This window comes from Pleurodeles waltl, chromosome 8 (genome assembly GCF_031143425.1).
Source record: "Pleurodeles waltl isolate 20211129_DDA chromosome 8, aPleWal1.hap1.20221129, whole genome shotgun sequence".
NCBI classification, from domain to species: Eukaryota; Metazoa; Chordata; class Amphibia; order Caudata; family Salamandridae; genus Pleurodeles; species Pleurodeles waltl.
In genome coordinates, this window is record NC_090447.1 from 1,202,390,449 (window position 1) to 1,202,398,046 (window position 7,598).

Here is a 7,598-nt window from a genome sequence, read left to right on the forward strand (position 1 = left end):
AAAAGGCATGACGTATGCATGCCTTTCACAAATGAAAGCAAGTGGATTTTAAAAGGCAAGCCCACAAACCAATGAAAGTGACTGACGTGACATGGGTGTGGTTAGAAGCCCAAAGAGAGATTACAGCATGGGACGGAGCACTTTGCACTTGCCCATAAAAAGGGGGATCGGAACTCCCCTAAGTGTTACTGGCCAATCTCCCTGTTGGCTTCCCCAGTGAAAATTCTGGGCCGTGTTATCCTGGGGAGACTGGATTCTTGGGCGAAGGCAAATTCTTTTTTTAATCCCTTACAGTATGGCTTTGACCCAGGATTGGGCACAGCGGATCGGGCCCTAAACTTAAAACTTATAAAAGACAAATATGTGCTGGCCAGGAGAGAGGATTTGCACATGGCCTTCATGGACCTCACCTGTGCAATCCATTTAGTGGGTAGGGAGGCTGATGAGTCTGGCGGGCATTGAGCCCCCTCTTCTGAGTTTAATAAGGAGCCTACATGGGAATACCTCAACAAGGGTCTGTTTTTCTCAAATGGGTGATTGTACTGGACCAATAAAGGTAACAGGGGGGTGAGAAAAGGATGCATCTAAGCCCTCATTACAACTGTCAACACAGACAGCCACTTTAACACTCCGACCGCCACAGCGGTAGAAACAAACACCGCAGCGGTAACCACCAACAGACAGGTGAAACACAATCTACTGCCCACTGTATTACAAGGCACCAATCCGCCACCTTTTCCGGGGCGGTACCAATGCCATCAAAAACACAGCAGAAACAGTACTTGGAACGGGAACCACTCACCTCTCGACACCCTACGAGGAACCAGGACGCCATGGAGCCCGAGTTACAGGTGCTACCAATGTTGGTTTACCTCCTCTTCTACCAGGAGCAGCAAAGACGGCGGCGACGACCACGGTGAGTACTGCATCTAGCACACGGGGGGAGGAAAAAGAGAGTGACACACACACGCAACACACGACACCCCCACCCTCACCCAAAACACCATACACACAAATACATGCAGCTACATTACATATACACCCGTAACCCTGTGGAAGAACGCAAGGACAAAAGGAAATGATTGTAACAAGTGTAATCATCGAAAATTCAGATATTGAAACAGGTCTGTAACAGATCATTATTTACAAATATGTACAGCAACTACACAAGTCCGGATAGTGTTCCAATCATTGTCCGTGGACCAGTGGTCCCAAAATGCATGGGTGAAGCCCACACATGATACCTGCCTCTAAACGGAGAGAAGACTGCTGGGGCATCAGGTCGAAAATAAACAGGCACCTCAGGGGGAAGGGAAGGGGGGGCACCTCAGCCAGATGAAGGGATGACGCCACTGCTCCACAAGGGGGCTCCATGCCTACAGAATGGTCCTGGGGAGTGCAAAGCCACAGTCTCACAAGTCTCTCAAGTGGGTGGTTTGCCCACTGATTGGTCCTGGGGAGTGCAAAGCCACAGTCTCTCAAGTCTCTCAAGTGGGTGGTTTGCCCACTGATTGGTCCTGGGGAGTGCAAAGCCACAGTCTCACAAGTCTCTCAAGTGTGTGGGTTGACCACTGATTGGTCCTGGGGAGTGCAAAGCCATAGTCTCTCATGTCTCTCAAGTGGGTGCTTTGCCCACTGATTGGTCCTGGGGAGTGCAGAGCCACAGTCTCACAAGTCTCTCAAGTGGGTGGGTTGCCCACTGATTAGTCCTGGGGAGTACAAAGCCACAGTCTCTCAAGTATCTCAAGTGGGTGGTTTGCCCACTGATTGGTCCTGGGGAGTGCAAAGCCACAGTCTCACAAGTCACTCAAGTGGGTGGGTTGCCCACTGATTGGTCCTGGGGAGTGCAAAGCCACAGTGTCTCTAGTGGATGCTTTCCTCCACTGGTTCTGGAGGGGCCATGATGCCCAGGGTGCTTCATCCTGCCAAGGACTGGGGTAGTGGATGCTGTTCTCCACTGGTTCTGGAGGGGGCTTGGTGCCCAGTGTGCTTCATCCTGCCAAGGACTGGAGTAGTGGATGCTATTCTCCACTGGTTCTGGAGGGGGCATGGTTCCCAGAGTGCTTCATCCTGCCAAGGACTGGGTGAGTGGATGTATCTCTCCACTGGTTCTGGAGGGGGCATGGTGCCCCGAGTGCTTCATCCTGCCAAGGACTGGGTGAGTGGATGTATCTCTCCACTGGTTCTGGAGGGGACATGGTGCCCAGAGTGCTTCATCCTGCCAAGGACTTGGGTAGTGGATGCTGTTCTCCACTGGTTCTGGAGGGGGCATGGTGCCCAGAGTGCTTCATCCTGCGAAGGACTGGGATAGTGGATGCTGTTCTCCACTGGTTTTGGAGGGGGCATGGTGCCCAGAGTGCTTCATCCTGTCAAGGACTGGGTGAGTGGATGTATCTCTCCACTGGTTCTGGAGGGGGCATGGTGCCCAGAGTGCTTCATCCTGCCAAGGACTGGGGTAGTGGATGCTGTTCTCCACTGGTTCTGGAGGGGGCTTAGTGCCCAGAGTGCTTCATCCTGCCAAGGACTGGGGTAGTGGATGCTGTTCTCCACTGATTCTGGAGGGGGCATGGTGCCCAGAGTGCTGCACATGCTGTGTGGCAGTTCCTATTCCCTCACCTGGGTGTGTGTGCCACGAGATTTCCTGGGAACAGGTAGCATGATACTCCATGGAGTCAGAGACACACTCCACCCTGCTGCGACTTTGCCTGCCAACTGCTGGTATTAACAGTGCTGGTTGTGGTGCCTCATGTAGACTGTGCAGGGTCCAGGACGTCTCCTGCAGCCTCAGATGGCTGGCCACTGGGAATGTTGTCCATGTCAGCTGTGGTGGCACTGTCTGTGCACGTCGCGGGCAGGTGGTGGTGGTTGCAGCAGTGGCTGTGGCGGAGATGCTGCCGGTGGTGCATGTGTCAGCACCTGTGGAGGGAGACAGCAGGACGTCTCCTGCAGCCTCGGACGGCTGCCCACTGGGGATGATGCTGGGGACTGTTGCTGAGACAGCAGATGTGCATGTGGCGGTGCAGGTGTCCGTGCAGGTGGTGGTGCAGGTGGCGGTGGTTGTGGCGGTGTCTACCGCCGTACAGGTTGCTGTTCTGTTTGGCAGAAGGGGTGACACCAGTCCCTCAGCTGGAGGCTCCGTGTCCTGAGCTGACTTCCCTTTAGCCTTGTGTCCCTTCCCCACCTTGGAAGATGCTGCTGGGACCTTGGCACTGTCCCCTTTTGTCTTGGAGGAGGCCTTGCTGGGTGGTTGGTGTGGCTTTTCCCTACGGCATGTGGGCCCCTTCTTCACCTTGGTAGGTGGCGGAATAGGGTGATCCTTGGCCTCGCTAGGTGGCACACTGGCAGCCCTGATGGGTGCCGCCCGCGATGTTACTGGACTTGCAGGGACCACAGTGCTGGAGGATTTGGTGGCTAAGATGCTGGGCTGGGATCTGGACATCCTGGCCCTAGGGGAAGGACGGGGGGAGGTGTAGGGAAGAGGTCAATGTTAGCCAGGAAAATTTTTTAGACACACTGGGATGGGAAGATGGAGGGGGTTTGGGAGTGGAGGAAGAGGTAGTGGTTGTAGGAGGTGTACGTCTGTTGAGTTTGGGTGAAGGTGCATAGGCTGGAGTCTGTTGTGAGGTGGATGGCTGTTGAGTGGGTGTGTGCCTGCGTTTGTGTAGCTTGGGAGGAGGGCTCACAGAAACACTGGGGGAGGACACAGGGGACGTATAAATGGTAGTGGGGGTGGTGATTGCAAGTGAGGGGTGTGTGGTGATGGGCATGCTGGTGATGGAGGTAGTGGCTGAGGATGTAGTGCATGCAGGTGTGAGTGGAGACAAGACTGGGAGGGAGGAGGAGGACGTGGAGGAGGGGGACACAGTGGAGGCAGTGGATGTTGGCGTGTCTTCATGGGAATGGTGCTTGTGTGAGTGCCTGTGAGATGTGTGGTGCTTATGTTTGCCATGTGCACTCTTGTGTGTTGATGAGTGTGCATGCTGGTCTGATGGTGTGCTTGGGATATTCTGAGGTACAGGGGATTGAGTCTGGGTAGTGGAAGTTGGAGGGGGGAGGCTGGACACAGGGACAATGCCTGCCATCAGTGCTGAGGCCAGAGCCTGAAATGCTCTCTGTTGGGCTGCCACTCCAGAATGAATGCCCTCCAGGTATGCATTTGTTTCCTGCAAATGCCTCTCGACACCCTGGATGGCATTCAAAATGGTTGATTGCCCAACAGTGAGGGATCTTAGTAGGTCAATAGCCTCCTCACTGAGGGCAGCAGGACTGACTTGGGCAGGGCCTGAGGTGCCTGGGACAAAGGAGATGCCCACCCTCCTGGGTGAGCGGGCACGGGAAACACGCTGAGGGGCTGCTGGGAGGGCGGTGCTGGTGGGGGGTGGATGCTGTACCTGTTGATGCAGTGTGCACAGAGATGCCCCCCGCAAGGGAGCTCCCATCAGAGGAGGAGTCGCTGTCGCTGGTGTCTCCTCCTGTCCCCGTTGTGGAGCTGCCCTCGCCCTCCATCCCACTGGTGCCTTCAGACTCCATAAAGTCACCCTCCAGGGCCATGTGGGTTGCAGCTCCCTCCTGCTCCGGTGCCAATGCTCCTCCACCAGATGATGCTAATGCACACAAGGACAGGGTGACAAAACAAAAAGGGGAGGAAAGACAGAACAGGGTGGACGCTGACCTAGAGGAAAAGTGAAGTAAGAATGGATGTTACTCCCCCGTCCGGTTCTTCTTACTCATTGGCCACAAACCTCCCACCCTGGCCCAGAAAAACATACACTCACCATCCTCACATGCTGGCCTCTGCACCCCCCTATCTTCCATCCACGCCACTCCATACATTCATGTGCCATGATTCATGCTCACAGTGTACTCACCTGTTTGTCTGGAGGACCGTAGAGTAGCGTGTACTGGGGGAGGACCCCAGCCATCAGCTTGTCCAACTCCTCCGCGGTGAAGGCAGGGGGCCTTTCCCCAGACACTGTAGCCATTGTCGCTTCCAGACTTAGGTCACAACAGCACTTGCAGTGTAGGTCCTCTCATGTTGAAGGACAATTATTAAGTCAGTGAACAGATAGAAAATGGAGGTCACGTCCACGGCGGTGCGTACCATCACCGCTGGCGTACATCGTCATTGGCTCCTGGAACCCATAGGGCCCAATGATAACCAATGCTGATTAGCGCCGTGGTCTTTGACCGCCTACCACGACGCTGCACAATGCCAGCTCAGTTACATCATTTCCCCTTGTCCATCCTTACAGGTCAGGCAGCCACCATTTCAGGGGGGCACATTGCAGGGCAGCTAACTGCTTCACAGCACTTTGGGCCATGAATACGGACAGACAGCGCCACACACCGATTACATCACGATTGTTCTAAACACCCTTGTGAAACATATGTGGTGTATGACCCTCTGCTCACCCTTCTCCTCCATAGGGCACTTCCGCTGGGGCAGGTGATAAGATGGTGTCATCCTCCGGTATACAGACCCCTGGTGGACCTGTCGACAATAGAAGACAGACACATCATTATCACCTACAGACTTGATCGTGCCACAATCCATGAACTGTGTGCCCAGTTGGAGCTAGACCTGATGTCAGCTATCTGCCATCCCACAGAAATCCCCCCCTCTAGTGCAGGTCCTGTCAGTACTCCATTTCCTGGCCAGTGGGTCCTTTCAAACAACAGTGGCCATGGCATCAGGGATGTCACAGCCAATGTTCTCTAACGTGTTGTCCAGAGTGTTGTCTGCCCTGCTGAAACACACGCGCAGCTACATCGTTTTCCCTCAGGTGGAGGATTTGCCCACAGTAAAAGGTGACTTCTATGCCCTGGGACATATCCCCAACATCATTGGTTCCATTGATGGTACACATGTGCCATTTGTCCCCCCCTGAGGAATGAACAGATGTACAGAAAACGCAACAGCTACCATTCTATGAATGTGCAGACGGTGTGTTTGGCAGACCAGTACATCTCCCATGTAAATGCCAAGTATCCTGGCTCAGTGCATGCCGCTTACATTTTGTGGAATAGCTGCATCCCTTATGTGATGGGGCAACTCCAGAGGCACCGTATGTGGCTAATAGGTGAGCTCAAGGTCCCAAAACAGTTGACATAGGTGTCTGGGTATGGGGGAGTCCCTAAGGGTTGGAGGATGTCTAACAGTTGTCCCTCAATATTTGCAGGTGACTCTGGTTACACCAACCTGTCATGGCTCCTGACCCCAGTGAGGAATCCCAGGACAAGGGCAGAGGAAAACTACAATGAGGCACATGGGCGAACTAGGAGGATAATAGAGCGCACCTTCAGCCTCCTGAAGGCCAGATTCTGGTGCTTCCATCTGACAGGTGGCTTCCTATACTACTCACCCAAGAAGGTGTGCCAGATCATCGTGGCATGCTGTATGTTGCACAACCTGGCTTTGCGACGCCAGGTGCCTTTTCTGCAGGAGGATGGGCCTAATGTTAGTCTTGTGGCAGCTGTGGAGCCTGTGGACAGTGAAGAAGAGGAGGCAGAAAAAGAAGATATAGACAACCCAAACAACATCATCATGCAATGCTTCCAGTGAGACACAGGTAAGAGACTGGCACTGCTCCTCCCATATCATACTACTGTTGTACATTGCCTGAATCTGCCTTTTTACCTCTGTGTATGGACCCTGACATGTCACTTTGGCTTTCCATTTCACAGATCTGGGTCACACTGTCTGCCTTCTGCTATGTTTACTGATGCCCAACAACTGTCGAACATTGGTATGTGAACATGAACATTAACATTGCTATATTTCTGAGAGGCTGCAATTACACATTTGTGAAAGTACAGACTGACTCCAGATTGATTTGTGATTAAAGGGTGTTTATTTCTGTGCCAATAAGTTGAGGGGGCTGTGCAATGGGCTGGGGTGGGGTGATGGTGGAGGAATGTCCACGGTAGAGCCAGTTTCTTGGTATCACAGGTGCATTGTGCAAGGGGGCATAGGAAGTGTATGAGAGTAATGGCAGTTCAAAGTTGTCAGGGTGACAAAGTGGGACAAAAGGGTGACAATCAGGAGATTGTTATTTCCTGGCGGGGGTCTTGGCAATGCTCTCTGTCTTGTTCCTGGATCTCAGGGACCGTTTGCGGGCTGGTTCTCCTTCTGCAGGGGGCGGGGTGCTTGTGGCCTGTTGGTCCTGTGGCGGGACCTCCTGTCCACTAGCGCCGGCAGAGGTGGAGGGCTGTTCATTGTTCAGGCTAGTGTCAGGGGCCCGTTTGTGTGCCACTGTGTCCCTCATGGTGTTGGCCATGTCTGCCAGCACCCCTGCAATGGTGACCAGGGTGGTGTTGATGGACTTCAAGTCCTCCCTGATCCCCAGGTACTGTTCCTCCTGCAGCCGCTGGGTCTTTTGAAACTTGGCCAGTACCGTGCGAAGCTCCCATGATGTTTGAGAGTGCCTTGTGGAGAGTGGGTTCCCTGGGCCTGTCCTCCCTCTGTCGCACAGCAGTCCTCCCAGTTTCCCTGTTATCCTGTGCCGCTGTCCCCTGAACCATGTTCCCACTGCCACTGACGCCAGGTCCCTGATTGTCTTGGGTTAGTGGGTTTGCCTGGGGTCCCTGCAGTGGTGGAT